Source organism: Perca flavescens, chromosome 20 (genome assembly GCF_004354835.1).
Source record: "Perca flavescens isolate YP-PL-M2 chromosome 20, PFLA_1.0, whole genome shotgun sequence".
Classification (NCBI taxonomy): domain Eukaryota; kingdom Metazoa; phylum Chordata; class Actinopteri; order Perciformes; family Percidae; genus Perca; species Perca flavescens.
The window spans coordinates 7,725,860-7,743,764 of record NC_041350.1 but is presented as its reverse complement, the minus strand read 5'-3'; the positions used below and the strand labels follow the sequence as shown (position 1 = coordinate 7,743,764).

The window sequence follows — 17,905 nt, the reverse complement described above, 5'->3', positions numbered from 1 at the left end:
ATTAGCTTTTAAGCCTTAGCAGCAAGAGAATCCAAATAAAAGGTTATTGACCCACTGTCATTAGCGGTCTTAATTCAAATTCCTTTTTAAGACACTGCTTCGAGCAATTGCCTATACTGTGGGGCACATTAGGCATACAAAATGACTGAGGGAATTGAGGAAAGGGAATGCGGTTTCATTATAACACAAGCCTATTAATAATAAATGCATTTGAAATCAGTGTGTCCTTTTTTTGTTGTGACATGCATCAATCCGATCCATAATTGGTGCATTTACAAAGCAGTAGCTTGACAATATGGTTTGAATTCAAGACACTAGTGTTTACTTAGCGGCTCAGAACCAGCCTGAACAGTGTGAGATGAACAACTTAAGGTCACAAATGCTTAGGGAATCAATCAACCCCAATGTACAAATGTACAACAGATGGTTTCAAGGGGCTGTACACACCTTGGGTTAGCCATACTGTTAGCCATCTATCCCCAGTTATTGGGTAGCACTTAATAAGAAAAGTATTATTTCTGTCCCTTTTTTTTCTGATGAATGATTGTTCTTTCAAAACTGCTTTTGATTGATTTGGCTTTGTCAGACCGTTGCTGTTGCTAACCGTGCTTCTGTTTTTTTGTACAATGTACTCACAGCAAGCTAGCATTAGCGCCTGCCTTTATGTTCCATGTTGTACAGTTGAGGTCATCAGCTTATAACCAGATTCAGAATGACTAAAAGTGTGTGCTCAGATGTGTTCAAAACCTGGTGCCATTGTCAAACCTCTGATAAAAATGAGAGGTCATATCTATACACATAAGACAAATAATCAATTTGGTAGCAATGTGGCCTTCTATCAAATGAAGGTGATTGAAAGCTTGTTTAGCAAACAAACTGTTGGCTTGGCAGTGATATATTGTAGTGAGTTAAATGAAGGATTTTGAATTTTATTCCTAAAGATTCAGACTTAGAGGAGTCAGGACCTGGCAGAACAGATTGCCTTTTCAAAACAATAAGTGCACAATATGGGTGGAATCCACACCAATGATTTTAATCAAACGCTCTGCTTGTTATTGATTAGAAATCACATATTTTTTAAAAACAACCAGGAAACACAGATTTGTAACATTTCTTTAATTTTTTGTTTGCTTATAGTGCAATACAAGTGATCAACATGAAAACACATATGACGCAATACATGACAAAGGTGTAAACTAGATAGGGTCATAATGTTTAGCTTAGGCTATCTTATTGTAATATTCCTGTGTGTGTGTTTGTGTGTGTGTGTGTGTGTGTGTGTGTGTGTGTGTGTGTGTGTGTGTGTGTGCGCATGGGTGTATGTGCGCGTGGCTTGTTTTCTTGGGTCAAAGGCATTGGAAAGACAGAGCTAAGAAAGAAAGGAGGAGGCGAGAGAGAGAGAGAGAGAGAGAGAGAGAGAGAGAGAGAGAGAGAGAGAGAGAGAGAGAGATTTGTAACATTTCTTTGAAAGGTTTCTTCATTACAATGAACATGGGAACTGTAGTTTATTTCCAATGGATCCCACATAGACCATCCTGCTGTAAAGACTTGAGCACCAAATGTGTGTTTATCCGCCACTGAAAATAGTTCCTAACGAATGCACCAGATCAGAGCTTCCCAACTTTGGAAGCTTGAGGCCTCCTAAAAATTCATCAAAACCTCCGCCTTCCATCTCCCATCTCGTCTTGGACATATAGTACATACAGTACATAACACTGACAAGCTCAATGCACAAAATAATGTTTATTTAATATTAGCAAAGGTTCCAATGGACCTATGCACACTTAAATGAATATTTACAAAACCATAATATAAATTTAAACCCAAATAGCATTGCATACTGTTATATATGTTAATATATGACATCCAAATCCACTGTTTTACAAATATATTGCATCAAAAAGCAGACCTTTGTGTTAAACCACAATGATTAAATATCATTAAAATGTGAATTTAGTCCATTGTGAACTTGTGGAAACTAGCCAATAGTGGGATGCAACAAGGCCTAATGAGATGGGTGATGCCTCTGCACCGCTACAGTTGAGGCTTTGATGTCTGACTGAATAGACGTCAGCTTCAGGCGGAGATCGGATTCATCACCCAACGTGTTCCTGTACTTGGTCTCGGCCAGAAGCACCGAAAAATCCCACTTCACGGAGATATGTTGTGTCCACCAGCATCAGAAACATAATTGCCTTGTTCGAGAGTTCTCTTCTGTAGCCATATGCAGCCAAAACTGAGTCAAAAGCCTTCCTTTGAAAATCGGTTTCAAAGAGCTATTGCAGGATAGATCGACAAGTTTGTCCTGATCCTTGGAGGTGAGGCTCGCAATTAAATCTTTGAGATGGTAGGCAAAGGTATTCTGTATCCAGTTGTGCTGTTCACTGAGGCCAAATAAGTAGTCCCGCATCTGTTACTTTAAAGCACGTGTTTGCGCTGTCATACAGCTGCTGCAGTGTCAGGAAGTGACTTCTCCTCTTTAATCATGAAATTATATTTTTGAAGGACTCATAGTTCCTTTCGCCCACAGATTGATTTTCTTCACAGTCACCTATATTTTGTGTATGTGGAAGATTGTGAAGGCTCTTTCCCGTGTAGCGCTGGGTTGAGTCGATTCATGTGGCTGTAAATGTCGGCCATGTAGGCTAATTTAAAAAGCCATTGAAAATCACACAGGCGGTCTACAGGTTCAAATTTGAAGTAGACTAAAAAAGGGTCTGAACTCGTCACGTAATTGAAAGAGAAGAGTGAGCTCTGCTGCGTTGAGAGCCACCGGTAGACTATGTATATAAAAGCTGGCGGTGGTCACTTCCCATCCTAACACAGGGCAAACAAACGCTTGCGGTTGTTTTTATATATATTTTAATATTGTTTCCAGAACAAAAACTATATATTTCGTGGAATTGCTACTTGGAAGATTTTTTTATAGCCCAGGCTGCGGCCCACCTGCAATACCTCAGCCTAACTGCTCTGTTTTAGGAAATACACTGAGTCTTTTTTTAACGGTGAAACTATATATTTGAGAGACATTTTTTAAAGGTCCCATGACATGGCGCTCTTTGGATGCTTTTATATAGACCTTAGTGGTCCCCTAATACTGTATCTGAAGTCTCTTTCCCAAAATTCAGCCTTGGTGCAGAATTACAGCCACTAGAGCCAGTCCCACAATGAGCTTTCCTTAGTATGTGCCATTTCTGTGTCTGAAGCTATTGAGGAGGAGAGAGGGAGGCAAGGTGGAGGGGAGGGGGGTGTGGCCTTGACCAACTGCCACTTTGCTCGTTTGAAAGCCATGATGTCTCTCTCTCATGGGTGGGCCGGATTCTCTGGGTGGGGAAAGCAGAGAAAGGGGAGGTAACCTTGCTCCTTATGACCTCATAAGGAGCAAGATTCCAGATCGGCCCATCTGAGTTTTTATTTTCTCAAAGGCAGAGCAGGATACCCAGGGCTCGGTTTACACCTGTCGCCATTTCTAGCCACTGGGCACCATAGGCAGGCTGGGGGAACGCAAAAAACCTCATAAAGTGAAATTTTCATGCCAAGGGACCTTCAAGATTTAGGTTTTTGGGAGAAATTAATGGACTTGGAGATGAGTGGAAAGTAGTTTAAAAGCAACCCATTTGATAACAGTAAGAAAAATAAAGAGTAGTCCTTCAAACACCAATGATAACTTGGTTTTTTTTAGGTATTAAACTTGTGGTATTCAGACTTTAAAGCCATTAAATTAAAATAAATAACTAAAATTTGTGTCCACAATTTCCCAAAAAATCTGTTATGACGGTTATAAACAGATTGCTATTAAAAAAGAAAGATTTTAAAAAAAAATGATTGGAAGTATTCTTCAGTTGTTTGAGCCAAATTATTAAATTAAGGTAATTTGTGAAAAGCTTATATAAGGCCCTTTAATGACATACCTCACTCGAAGAAATCAGCAAAAAGGCCCAAAGTAAGTCTACTATTTACATGGTTTTAGTCAGTAGAATACCTGTGTGTGGTAGCAAGGGAGCAACGGTGCTAAAGGAAAGCAGGGTTGTGTGGCGGTGTGGGAGTGTCAATTAAAAGGCATTTGTGCCCCCCCAATGTAGCACAGGTAGATTTTTCACAATTACAATTTTCTGTCATTTTTTATGATCTAGACCAGGGGTCTTCAACGGATTTAAGGCCAAGGACCCCTTAGCTGAAAAAGAGACGGAGCAGGGATCCCCCCACTACATATATCATACAAAATATAGTTGCATATTAAACTTGCCCTACAGTAACGTTTAGGACGGCCTACAGCCTTTATACATACCTTTTTATGGTGCATACAATACTAAACTTTTAAAATGTTGGCACATTCATATATTCATACATTATGTTTTGATGTTAAAATGTGGCACAGTGAATCTTTAAGCTTTACTATTACTACTACTACTACTACTACTACTACTACTACTACTAATAATAATAATAATAATAATAATAATAATAACAAGGCTGAAGGCTCTGGCACCCATGGGGGTAATATGTTAGATTAATGTAAATATATATTGTCAATGTATATTTTTTTAAACCATTGAACAATAATTTGGTGGCCCCCCTGCAGCAACTCTGAGGACCCCCTAGGGGTGCCGGACCTCTTGTTGAAGATCTCTGAAATTTGTTGCAGGAAACAGTCAGCTGGACAGTTAAGTGCTTGTGTTTTTGGCAGCAATAGAGATAGTGATGTTTACTGTACGGTGCTCTCACACCACCGGCGGGTTGCGTTTTTCCAAAAGTTGAATCTGACTCATTGTTTCGGCGTACCCCTGGGGCCCCCACCGCCGCACTCTAAACCCACTACCCTCATTCAAATAAATGGAAAGACTGGCATTTTCGCTGGAGCTCCTGATCCTGTATGAATGAAGGCAACTCTTATAGTGCATTGTAAGCAAGTAATACATTTTTCTGTAAATTCTTTAGAAAAATATGTATCAGTCACGAGGCTGTGAACAACAGCCGCTGGCAGCTGACAGGCGTTTTACATTCTGGCTCAAACTAAAAACCCTCTGCTTTATAACCACGGTATGTTGGTGTTTTATTATTTATATATGTATTTCAATTTGCTTCAACTTACTAGTCAGTTTACAGCAAAGAGGCTACAACACATGGTGTCATCCATATTACGCATCATTGAGTCACGCTCAGCTTCAAAAGCAGACAGAGAGAACGGACACAAACAACACTTCCACAGTCCTCGTTGGACATTACAGGCGTGTCAAAGGCAGCAGACAAACTGGGGACTCAATGACAAGCCAAAAGTCCCCCTCACCCCCCCCGCAACAACGTCTCACATTGCACCTCCTGTGGAGAAGTGTAATCACATTTTCCGCAAGGGTGGTTCTAGTGCCCAAGAGAAAAGGGTTTATCTAATTCACACACATTGTCATTACGCAGTCCATGTGGTTTCCACTTAATATCTGTAGCCACTTATATCAAGCCAGTGCAGATTAAAGAGCATCAAGGCTCGGTGACGCGTTATTATGGATCCCACGTAACTTCTAGGCAAGTCCCGCCCTACGAATCAGCTCGATTGGTTTTGGGGTAAGAAACATAAAGTGTTTTTACAGACTGATTGGTATTCCCAATAAAAAAAAATTTACTGCTCTTCATGCAGTGTTTCCCACACTTAGACTAATGTGTGGCGATGAACTCTTACACTGAATGTTTGCTGCTTCAATCCAGATGAGTATTTAAAAGTATTTTCCGCGAGGATGAGGACCAGCCCGTGTTGAGGATGAGGACCAGCCTGAACCGGAGGTATCGGTCTGAAACAGAGCTGTCCAACCAGTGTAATTAGTTATGCTATTAATTTGTTTACAATATTTTCAGGCTTCAACCAGTGAAAGACAGGATCAGGGAGAGAGAGATAGAGAGATAGAGAGATTAGGCATTGAAGTAGTGCTCCTGCCAAAACACTGGTAACGGTTACTGTATCCAGTACCGTTCTCCCAATGAAGAAGTTTATTCACTTTCGTGGAAGACCGAATGAAAGGAACCTCTCTGGTCAGGCAGGTCCCTTTTATCAGGCTAATGTCAACACGCCTTTCATTCCATATATTCAGACTTTCATTCCATATATTCAGACTTTCATTCCATATATTCAGGCTTTCACTTTCATTCAGTATATTCAGACTTTCATTCAATTTACAAACTTTACATACAGTACAGGCCAAAAGTTTGGACACACCTTATCATTCAATGTGTTTCTTTATTTTCATGACTATTTACATCGTAGATTCTCACTGAAGGCATCAAAACTATGAATGAACACATGGAATTATGTACTTAACAAAAAAGTGTGAAATAACTGAAAACATGTCTTATATTTTAGATTCTTCAAAGTAGCCACCCTTTGCTTTTTTTGATAACTCTGCAAACCCTTGGCGTTCTCTCAATGAGCTTCATGAGGTAGTCACCTGAAATGGTTTTCACTTCACAGGTGTGCTTTGTCAGGGTTAATTAGTGGAATTTTTTCCCTTATTAATAAAAAAAGCAAAGGGTGGCTACTTTGAGGAATCTTAATATAAGACATGTTTTCAGTTATTTCACACTTTTTTGTTAAGTACATAATTCCACATGTGTTCATTCATAGTTTTGATGCCTTCAGTGAGAATCTACAATGTAAATATTCATGAAAATAAAAAGGAAACGCATTGAATGAGAAGGTGTGTCCAAACTTTTGGCCTGTACTGTATATATAATATTTTCCCAAACAGCATGCATATAGGGCACACTACTTTGCATTGACACTGAATGAATAGACGTAAATTATGACGTATAAAAACTATTTCACATATCAGTTAACCAGCTTGGTTGTGTGTGAGTGTGGTAAACAATCCCAATGTTAAAGTTTGATTGAAAAAAACAACTCTTTGAGAATAATGTTCAGGGAGTTTGTGGTGGAACAACAACTTAATTAAAATGTTTTTCTGAACAAAAATAAAAAATAATCCATTTTGAATCAACAAAGCAGAGAATCACTTGTTTAATGTTGAGTCTGTAACCTCCATCGTTTCTCCATTATAGATCTAGAAGTGGGCTAAGAAGTTCTTTGGCCTGTTTAGAAGTAAAAACTATGTCATCCCTGACGTCTAAGCATGAAGGAGTACAAGTATGTTCACTCCACTTTGGATGACACAGGCGGACTGGCCATCTGGAGTCTTTTTTAACTAGGAGGTTGGTGAATGTGTGGGCCAGCAAAGTTTAAATCATGTCCCACAGTGGTTGTGGCTCGTGGTTGTCATGAGTAATGTGCAAGCCTATTCCATCGTTCTAGCCCCAGGTAATGTTACCTTGGTCAAATTGAATACCAATGTCAAAAATGTGAAAATCAAATGTAGTGTAAAATTGAAAATAAAAAAGGTAGGAGACCATAAACACAAGGTATTCAAAATGTGCCCTCCTCAATAACGCATAATAAGCACAAGAGCTCAATAAGAACATACAAAAAGTCCATCTCCAATGCACTTCAACTTTATATTTTTTAAAGGGAACGTATCATTAAAAACTCACTTTTTAGTTCTTGTGCACATACATTTGGGTATCTGGAGTGCCTACCAACAAACTTAGTGTGAAATAAGACAACCCAGAAGGTTTTTTTGTGGGTTGATTAGATCAGAAAACATAGGGTTCAACAAGTAATTTAGATTTGGCTCCCCTTCCTATGTCACATGGAGGTGTATTAAAATATTCCCCACCCCATTATTACTTACGTCTTTTGTAGGGGATACATGCTGGGAAATTACTAAATGAAGAATAGTAAAAAATAACCAGCATGATTGTTTAAATGTCTTGATTTCTGAATGTGGTGTTTCAGAGAGAACACAGCTGTGATCTATTGCAATTATTGTAATTGCCTTTGTGGGTGTGGCCTAAAAAAGGTCTGTAACAATAGGCTCGTTTGAGATGGGCCAGCCCTGCGCAAAATTGATCATTGGCAATCGCCACCCAATGCGTGGCGGTTAGATTTGTGTCCGACCTAATCCCGACTTGCTCGGCAACGATAACCTCAAGAGATCAAGGTGGCCGCAGGTTTGAGAGCCAGGCGCCGCAGTTGCTCTCCACCGACTGACCGAGACCCGGGGCATGATGGGAAATGCCTGGCTGTCAGCTGATCTAACAGCTGATTACACTCTACAAGATGACGTTTTATAGAAAAATGTAATTGTTTTTTTAATTAGAGGGATTTTAATTGCCATTTGTCTGATTTTTAAGGCTTATTCTGTGCAGAACGCGTGTTGTGTGGCTGATAGTGACGTTTAGAAGTCAGAGAGACTAAATCCGTTCAGATCACGGATCATCTACAGTTTGTTGTTTATTAGCAGCAGCAACAGATCGCATGTAGAGCATTTTGACAGCTACTCTGTCATAATACAAACAACTGGAGAATGTGTACAAGCTGATATATGGGTCTGATAACATTTTATGAAATCGGAACCTGACCTAAAAGGATGTGAGTGTTTCTGTGACTTCCTGTTCAGAGTGAAGGCGGCAGAAAATGGCTGTAAACTGTCCAAGTGGCCCGCAGCTTTTTGTCACCGCCGCCGCCTGCTCTCGTCCACTTTACAGGCGAGGCGCAGCTCATCTCTAACAAGCCTACTGACTGCCTTGTTATCTTTGTCCCATTGGGGCAGCAGTAGCTTAGTATGTGGGGACTTGGCTTGGGAACCAGAGGTTAGTTTCGACTGGAGAGATGCTACCAGCCTGCGGGGCACTGCCGAGGTGCCCTTGAGCAAACCACCAAACCCCCTCAAATTGCTCCAGGAGCACCATAGCCTACTATGGCTGAGCTTGCGCAATGAGCCTTCTGAAAATGCATGTGTGTGGTATCTAGGAGGGATATGCAAAGAGATCCATTTCAACTGTTTGTGTAAATTTGCCTTGTGTTGATTGACCAGTACCAGCATGTTTCTTTTGATTCTTTCTTTCTATTTGTCCTTTCTTTCATAAGAATTGAAGTCGTTTGGTGTGGCCCGTGTTAAGTACTGTATCATACTGCTTATTTATGAAAGGCTGCATAATATGTTATAGTTCACAAATTTTCAGCACTGCAAAATATCTCCAACTTATCGCTCACTGAAACAGGAAAAGCGCTCTTGAATTCATCACTGGGGCTTCAAATGAAAGCTAATGAAGCACAGAGTTGATATTCATTGAGGCTGGTGAACGTTAAGACAGCCTTTGGTCTTTCAGCAACAGGCTCATTCTGTGCATGCAAAGCCAAAGATATTATTCCAGTCGTAAAATCACTTTATTGGCCCCCACTGTGCCATGCAAAATCATCTTCAAAATTGTACTTAGATGTTTGTCTATGGGGTGAATGTGGGTTCCTTACTGTCTATGTGCAAATGTATTAAAAGTAAAGCATGTATTGTTTACTTGGAATTAAATATGCTATAAAATCACATTGCCTTGCTTTGCTTTCAAAAGTCCTGCGGGCTGTTAAACATGCTGGTTTAGTAAATAATGTACTGCCAAGTATATGGTGAATAGGAAGTTATAATAGTTCTTATAGTTCTGAGTCTTTTAGAGGATGATTAAGAGAAAATAAAAATAAAAAATAAAAATGTAGAGGATGGGCCTTCCCAGTATTTGTTTGTGGTGCTAAAGTTCATAAAGTTCCAACATTGATACCCTAAATGTAAAAAGGTAGTACACACACAGATATTCAGGACTAATCTCAATTTCAACAGTATATTCATCAGAGCATGAATACATTATATTGTCATGTATTGAACTATGATACAGCTCCTTCTATTTTGTTTTAGCTTTGCAGCCATGTTTCTTTTTTATGTATCTAGTGAGGTCCCATACAGGAACGTGATATATTTTTATTAAAATTTAAGGAGAAAACTTAACCAAAAGTTGGAGTTACGAGGTTTCCAACAACAAAAATATGCTCCATTTTATGCAGCGTATGGAGAAAAAAAAATATGTTGAGTAATATTTAGCTTTCATCACCTAGGCAACCCCTGGTTCTTTAGTTTAATACCTTGTCAGACATTTCACTCCACTCTGGTAGAGTAGTTCAGACCCATTCTCCTCTCCATCTCAAGAATCCTTACTACAAGTCACTTATAAATAGAACACCCCATCATTCACACCGTATTTCAGATAGAGAGCCAAAGCTCCTCAACTTTGTAATTCAGTCTCACAGTGGATGATTTGTATCCTTCCAACCCATCTTCCCGCTGCCTGTCACTGGAGCTTTGGCAGGAAGTTCTACGACTGGAAATGCTGCCTCTGATGACACAGCTTCCAATTGGTCTCAGTTGTTTCCAAGATGAATCAGAAAGGCTTTTAATAAGGAAATCCAGGGAGCTCATAGGCTGTACAGGTAACTTCAAAGCGAGGTTAATATAGATCCTCTGAGCATTTTCCACGCTGCCAACATCTTTACACGAGCTGAAGAGTGGACAGAATTATTCTCTGTCAAGAAAAACGTAATTTTTCAGGCTACAAAAAGTATATTTGATTTTCCACTCTCAAAACCTCAGGGCATAGAAATACTGCAGTAAGAAAAGAAACATAAAGAATAACTACAATAAATGCAGAGATGGATGCTGCCCCAAGGCTTAACCTGCAGTATTAAACACCACATGCAAAGATAATATTATAACTATCCCTTGCAACTCAATATTGATCATGAAAAGCTTGAAAAACATATTAACCAGAGGCCAAAAGGAAAGCACTTCACCCCGAGTGTAGGTGAATACACTAAATGCTAAAGGCCAGCATTATGGTAAAAAATGAATAGAGAGAGGTCCTTGCGAAAGTCTATAAAAAGCAGCATAAGTGCAATTTTCCTTCCACCACCAACATGGAGTGAGAACAGCTGCCTTTCCTCATGTTATCTGGTCCCACAGTTGACAGAGACATCAAAATCCTGACACACATACTATATTGCACATGGCAAATTCATGGCATGTGCACATTCTGCCAAAGATGAAAGCCATGAGTCTGGTACAAGGCATGTGGGAATAGATGTACAGTAACGAGAGCCATGAGGCCTGGCTTAATGAGGAGGATTAGTGAACCATGATAGGGCTTTCGTGCACAGCTGTAAGAAGGGCGGTGAGGCTTGTAGCAGCGAGGGCTGGATGGATGAGGGAGCAGAAGTTTGTCAGGTAGAGGACGGGTTCACCTCGGCTCCCAGAAACCTCTTAAATGAGACAGAGGGTGTGCAGACCGATAAATGAGGCCAGATTGTAAAAGCTGACAAGTGCAATCAATAGATCACACTGTGATATAAACTTGCTATCATCTTTTAGATATCCCGCTGAGATGGGACAAAGGAGTAAGGCAATTCCCAGGATCAACAAATGTGATGTCTTCTCAGCACTGCAAATGTTCATCATTAATTTTTCAACACAAACATTATGTGACCTTCGAGCGCTTTATGAATCTATTTCTAGTTAAATGTTTAATTCGCCAATAATATGCTATCAAGAGGCACTTTACTACTCCACTGTTTTCATCATAGCAGATGGGACAGATGGGTACAGACATTAATGGAAGGCAGAATTCTGTATTAAGGACCAATAATGGTGACATATTTGTCTTGTTTATTAGGTTTGGTTCGCTGCTTTGAGAGCCATCTTTGCAATGTTCTCATGTGGTGAATTCTCCTACATCTAGTGGCGAGATTGATCTTTCAGCACTGAACATCTCTGAATCATATTCAAGGCTGGCAAACATCCTGGCACCAGGTGCTGCATTTCTGCTAATATACTGTATCTTATGAAGGCCCGCTCACAACAGAATGTGGCACGTCATCCGAGCATCGTCAAAAAGTAGGCAGTGCTAGAAGCTTGCTGAAGTAGTGACTACTCACAGGGCTAGTTGGTGAACTGCGGTAGCAAGGTAACTGCCAACATGCTAGCCAGCTGGGAATATGCAAGTACTAGTCAGTCACAACCACAGTCAAGCTACCTTAGGGTGACCATATTTTGATTTCCAAAAAAGAGGACACTTGGCCCTAGCCTTGTGAGACCGACCTGATCTCGCGAGCTCCAGTTTTCCACTCGCAGATCAGTCTGGCATCTTGAGGCAGAGAAAATTTGGAGCCGTTAGCCAAACGACCGGGCCAATCAGCGTTGGTTTTGAGGTGGGTTAGGTGGTGATAGACAGATGGTTTATCCAATCAGCTAACCAGTATTTTCAGACAGCGGTAGCCCTAATTCTGTTAGCCGCTCGCTAATGCTTTTTTTTCTCTTGGATCCTTCTTTTGGAATATTGTTCAGGAACCTGAAATGGTGTCTTTTATTCCTACATTCTCGTTACACAAACGGCAAATATCCTTTACCGACATGTTGCTTGCTTGCTGAGCTAACGAGCTATGCTTTGCCTGCAGCAGCAGGGGCGGGCTTGTGGTTGTATTTTCATACGCTTCGTGGATCTGATTGGTTGATTTGGCCCGTCTATCACCAACATAGGTGATAGACAGATAGTTCATCCAATCAGCTAACCAGTATTTCCGCCCCTTCCCAAAAGTTCTCAAACGGAAAGTTCCCAGATGGATATGCCGAGCAAATGCGAAGCAATCCATCTGGCGGAGTCAGGTTAACTTGGCCCGGCCTCGAGACAAATCCAGACAGGCTTCTCAGAGGTTAATGAACATGCTTTATTATGCCTCAATGGTGCAAAAATAACTTCTAATAAAAGAAAAGAAAATCTGTAACAACCTGTAAAAAAATAATAGCTCTCTTTTAAAATAAATAAATAATATGAAATAATGTTCTAAATATGACCTCTTCTGTGTTAGAAAATCCAGCTTCAACAAAATATCTCTTAATACCTTTTCAATGTAATAATATAAATAATAAAGACACTGAAACATATGTGCCAGCTTTGCAGCATTGTGAAGCTGCACTAGCTGCACTTGTCTTGTTTTAGTCATAGAGCGAGGGAGAAGTGAGAGTGACGGCGAGCGAGTACGACTCTAAAGTCATAGTGAGAGAAACAAAGTGTCTCCCCTGTGTTTTCTTACCAGGGTGGGAAATCTTTAGCAGGAAACGCTTCGGCATTTTGTGTGCAATGCTGCTCAGCTGTCTGCTCAGAAAACCCTGGATAAAACTGCACAGTGTAGGCTACATCACCTTTTCTGGAAGGGGTAGGAGAGGGACTGAACATACTTAGCAGACATATTTGGATCAACTTTCTGTCTCTACCGGCTAATTCTAGTCTCTTAAATATATTCTGTGGATGTTATAAAGTAAGCCAAGTCTAGGTTCACCATACGCCAAATGTCTTGCATATGACTTTATATATCTATCTATAATTACACTTCTGGAAAGAGCTTAATCACAAACAGTAAGACAGTACGACTTTACACATATTTCACTTGTCAGTGGAAGAGCAAGCCAGCACATATAGCTTTTGCAGACAGATCTTCTGACTGAGGTCTTACGGCAGTTTACCGTTGTCACATGGTGATGATGATTGCGAAAATGTTGTTGAGCCTACTCTAGTTTCCTTGCCCTAGATTTCATGAGATGTTCTTTTAAGTCTATACGTGGTTGTCTTTTTACAGGGCCTGACATTCTAGCAAGGAATTTTAGTCTTTTAAAAAAGCTTTCTATCAATCCCAGACAGACAAACTCACAAGCACACAAAACACGTCTCTGACATTTTGGGGGAAATCAACCCAATTTGACCGGCATATTGCATTTTATCATTCTTTTAACCGTCCAACCCTTGTAGTCTGTGTTGCCTGGGATATGGTACCTCCTTGCCATCACTTACCTAAACTTCTTATCGGTTTTATTTCTTGAAGGCAAAATTGAAACAAGCACGGATTAACTCAATGTCACGGCAGCTTTGTCCCATAGATAATGGGGGACAATGAGCTCTGCAGTGACAGCAGTAAATGATGCCAATTTTCTCAGAGAAAGGGAGAATGATATAATGACAGAAAGAAGAGAAGAGTTTGGGGAGATAGCTTAAGACTCTAATCCAACTTAAGTAAATCAGAACGCTCTGGGTTTTGCTGAGTGTTTGTATCATCCAATCATTGTGGTGCAGGCGGCACAAATGCCGACTGGAGATATGTGACAGAATGGGTTTAAGAAGATTTGATAAAGATTGACATGTAAAAAGGAGATTTTCCATCACTTCTCAGTATGACGTCCCTGTCATAGTGCTAATTTTCCTGTCCGAAATCTTTGTCAAGCAGTTACATGTACTGTAAACTGTCTTTCTCCAAGAGAAATCTACCTGGGGAAGTTTGGTTTTTCTAAACCACTATTCCGTTTAACAAAACCAGGTTTCTCAGAAACATGACATTTAAGAAAGCTGAACTCTGACTCTAACCCTGTTAAGTGCATGTAAACACACAGATGGATGAGTGCCATCGGGCCAAAACACTGTATGCTCCTCCAGTAATGCTCTTTTAAATGGTAGATGTGGTGTCAAATACAATATGTTTCATTTACAAATAAGGGAATTTGATCACTTTATGTTCTGGTACTCACAGTAACAGGATCAGTTGTTAGGTCAGGTCAGGTCAGGTATCCAAACACATAGTGATTCATGTCAAGAAGGTGGGATCCGATTCCTATAACACCGCTTCTTGATAGTTGTCACATTTGTCTCTGTTGGATATCGTTAACCACCTAAAGAAGATAGATGCACAGTAGGGCATGTTAGTGAAAGGAAGTTATGGGTCATGGTTGTTCACATCATAATAACAGACTTGTATGAACCCTTGGAATCATAAGAATGAAGAATGACTAATAATTCCTCAGGGGGAATTCAGTAGCATTTCTATGAAGAATGATGTTGGATGTTGATGATGTTTTCTGTCAAACAAAGTGTGAGAATTTCAAGGCATTAAATAGAAAAAGACATGACATTTTAAGTAAAATGCTGTTTTTTTTTATTTGGCCAGTCATGTATCTGTTATCAGGAGCACATGGCTGGCCAAAGTGGAATTAAAACATCAAACATTCAAACAGCACCTTAAAGTGCAGGAGGGAGGTTTTTAATTTTAGTTAAAAGATGGCTGAATCAATATTTGGGGGACTATGAAGAAAAGGACATCAGGATCAGACAGACACAGATTTAAATCAATGATGTTTTCAGATAAGGTTTCAAAGGAGTCCTCTGACAAAACTGTTTTTTTATGTTAAATAGTTGAAAGGATGACATAGCTGGTGTCTAATAATACAGCATTAGTACATCTCGTTAAAATTCTGTGACCATGTCAGAGCACATGTCCTCCCAAACCCCACAGCTGCTTCCCATCCTAATTGGCAAAGATGAAAAGCACACAGAGACCGAATGGTAGACACAACAACAAGTTTTCATAATGTTTATTTTGGTAAAAACGGTGTGTTCTGGCTCCAGGCTTTGCCAGCCTAGGTGCATTAAGAAAAAGCAATTTTGAAGTCTCAATGCAAATAATGGTCTTTTCAGAATAATAGATCTTTCTGCTTTCTGCTTTTTAAGCTCTGCATCTGCCAGGCATCTGTCTTTGCCAAATCAGACAGTCGGGGTAGAACACTGACAAGAAATCCAACTGACTGACAGAGAATACGCTGCAGTCCTATGGCAGTGGACAAAGAGACAGCAAATTAAATAGTGTCAATGTGATACTGGATAATAAGCAGTGTCACAGTGGTCTAGCATAACGAAAAAGCAGATTGCTTGATCCCTCAAAAAGTCTGTTTGCACTTTGTCCATTAAAAACCAGCCAGTACTTCCAGACATGTGCAGCTTATTTAAAGGAGACATATCATGTCTATGAACTCACAAACTGAAATATGATAACCAAGTCAGTTTTTTGTTGGCTGAATTCAAAATTGGCTCCCCTTCCTCAAAATTTGAAGAAACTTATTAGTCTCGCTTTGCCAGACCTTCATTCACAGCGGTGCGGATGAGGGTCTGGCTAGTCCACACAACATTCCGGGATGTGAGAAAAACATGCTCTGGTTTATTGGCATTTCTTTAAACCAATCACAATCGTCACAGGCGGCGCTAAGCTCCGGGCAGAGCCACGGTGCCGCTGCAAAATAGCCTCGGGAAGGAACTTGATTTGGTGGAACATGTGTATGTTCAAAAGTTGTTTTAGTTAACAGAAAACTCAGATTGGACAGATAGTCTAGCTAGCTGTCTGGCGGAATTTCCAGCAGTAATGGGGCAATCCTGTAAGTGGAACATCGTGGATATAGACTAGAAGAAACTGTTCACTCTAACAAACCATTTCAGTTTTTATGCGATTTTTGCTTCTGTGACAAGCTGCAGAATATCCTCCCAAAATCCCATTGACAAGCTCTTTCTGCAATGTGGGGTGTTACTAAGCCACAGAGATTTCCTGACTTCCATGGTTGGAGTGGTTAGCCGCTGCCAAGTACACCTCTGCTTTGACTCTGGCAACACAATATGCTTAACGAGATTCCAGAGCCTGCAAGCAGCGGCTCCACCTACAGCAGCCCGAGTGCCCACACTGCCTTGCATGTGGTGGGCTTAACATTGTTTGAGTGCAAACGGGCATGAAGCTGTAAAAGTTCAACCAGAATTCAGAGAGTTACAATTTCACGCTGGATAATTGAAACACTGCTGTTGCGTGTCGCATAGGTCATCAAACAGGTGTCATTCTAGATTATGGTTGATGTAACAGAGTGAAACGGTGTTGAAGCGTTTCTCTAACTGCATGTGAACACGCTTTCTTTTTCACTCTTCAGCATGTTGCAGTGGTGCTTGCGTTGTTTTTAATGCAGATATACAGCCTGGTGTTACATGCAAAGATAAGAAACCTTGGAGAAGAAACCTCGAAGATGATGAATATGGAAATCAAGTATTGTCCACCTTAACGTTGTGATACATCAATTCATCTGTTTTAATTTCGCACCAAAAATACTGCCGTACCTCTGCTGTGGCTGTCAGTTTCTTAATGTAAAACAAGCAGTGTGCACGCTCATGAATGTCAAATACCTCAAATAAGACGTGAGCTACCGAGTGCCTAAAAGGAAATTAATTAAGCTGTGCAGTCTCTGAACACTTTATTCGAAACAAGTTGCGTCAGAGTAATCAATCAAGAATGCACCCTGTCATTTATGCACTCTTTAAGGGGTCAATCAAGGCGGATAGAGCAGGCCAATAAATCGCTTAAATTCAGTGCGTCCAGTGTTTACAGTCGGTTAATTATGAACAAGCTCGCACAGCCAACATCCCTTCTGTCGGGGCCTGAATCATTTTAAGGATTCATTTACAGGAAGACAGTAGTATGAGAACATCAGGAGTCGCTAAGATACTGTGAATTACACTTCTACATGACAATAAAATACATGTAAACCAAATACAGATGTGTGTACAAACACAAATGTCTACAGTAGGCCTATTACCCCAGTGATTGAGTATTGCTTCTAAAGTTGGGGTGAAAGACAGATACAAATAAGAAAAGAGACTAAGACTAAGAGTTATCTACAGTCATGCTAGGCTCTGTGAGGCTGTACTTGCGCAAAGGTTTGAGGCCTTGAAGGAAATGCTAATGTCACCATGCTAACATGCTCACAATAACAATGCTAACATGTTTTGCATTTATAATTTTTACTATGTTCACCATCTTAATTAAGCGTTTTAGCATGCTAACATTTGCTAATTAGCACTAAACAAAAAGTAGAGCGGAGGCTGATGGGAATGTCATTACCTATGAATGTATTTGGTCATAAACCAAAGTATTGGATACGTTTTCACATTTTGAAGCGATGATTGTGCTAGATGAAAAGTTAATGGATCAAAGTTATACACTTCATCCTGATGGGGAGAAAAATTTGTTTACCAAATTTGATGGCAATCCATCCTACAGTTGTTAAGACATGTCACTCAAAATCACAAATTACAACCTCATCATGGTGCTGGAAGAAAAATAAGGGCTTCACCAAAGTCA

At 40.2% G+C, this 17,905-nt stretch overlaps 1 protein-coding gene across 1 annotated transcript in view; it reads right to left on the bottom strand.

Annotated features, from left to right (window-relative positions):
* The window catches only part of LOC114547098 (leucine-rich repeat and fibronectin type-III domain-containing protein 2), a 145,788-nt gene that overhangs the window by 49,718 nt on the left and 78,165 nt on the right, over positions 1-17,905 (bottom strand). The window contains exon 3 of the mRNA XM_028566328.1: positions 14,490-14,630. The gene's annotated coding sequence lies outside the window, so the exon portion shown is untranslated. The remainder of the gene's footprint in view (positions 1-14,489; positions 14,631-17,905) is intronic.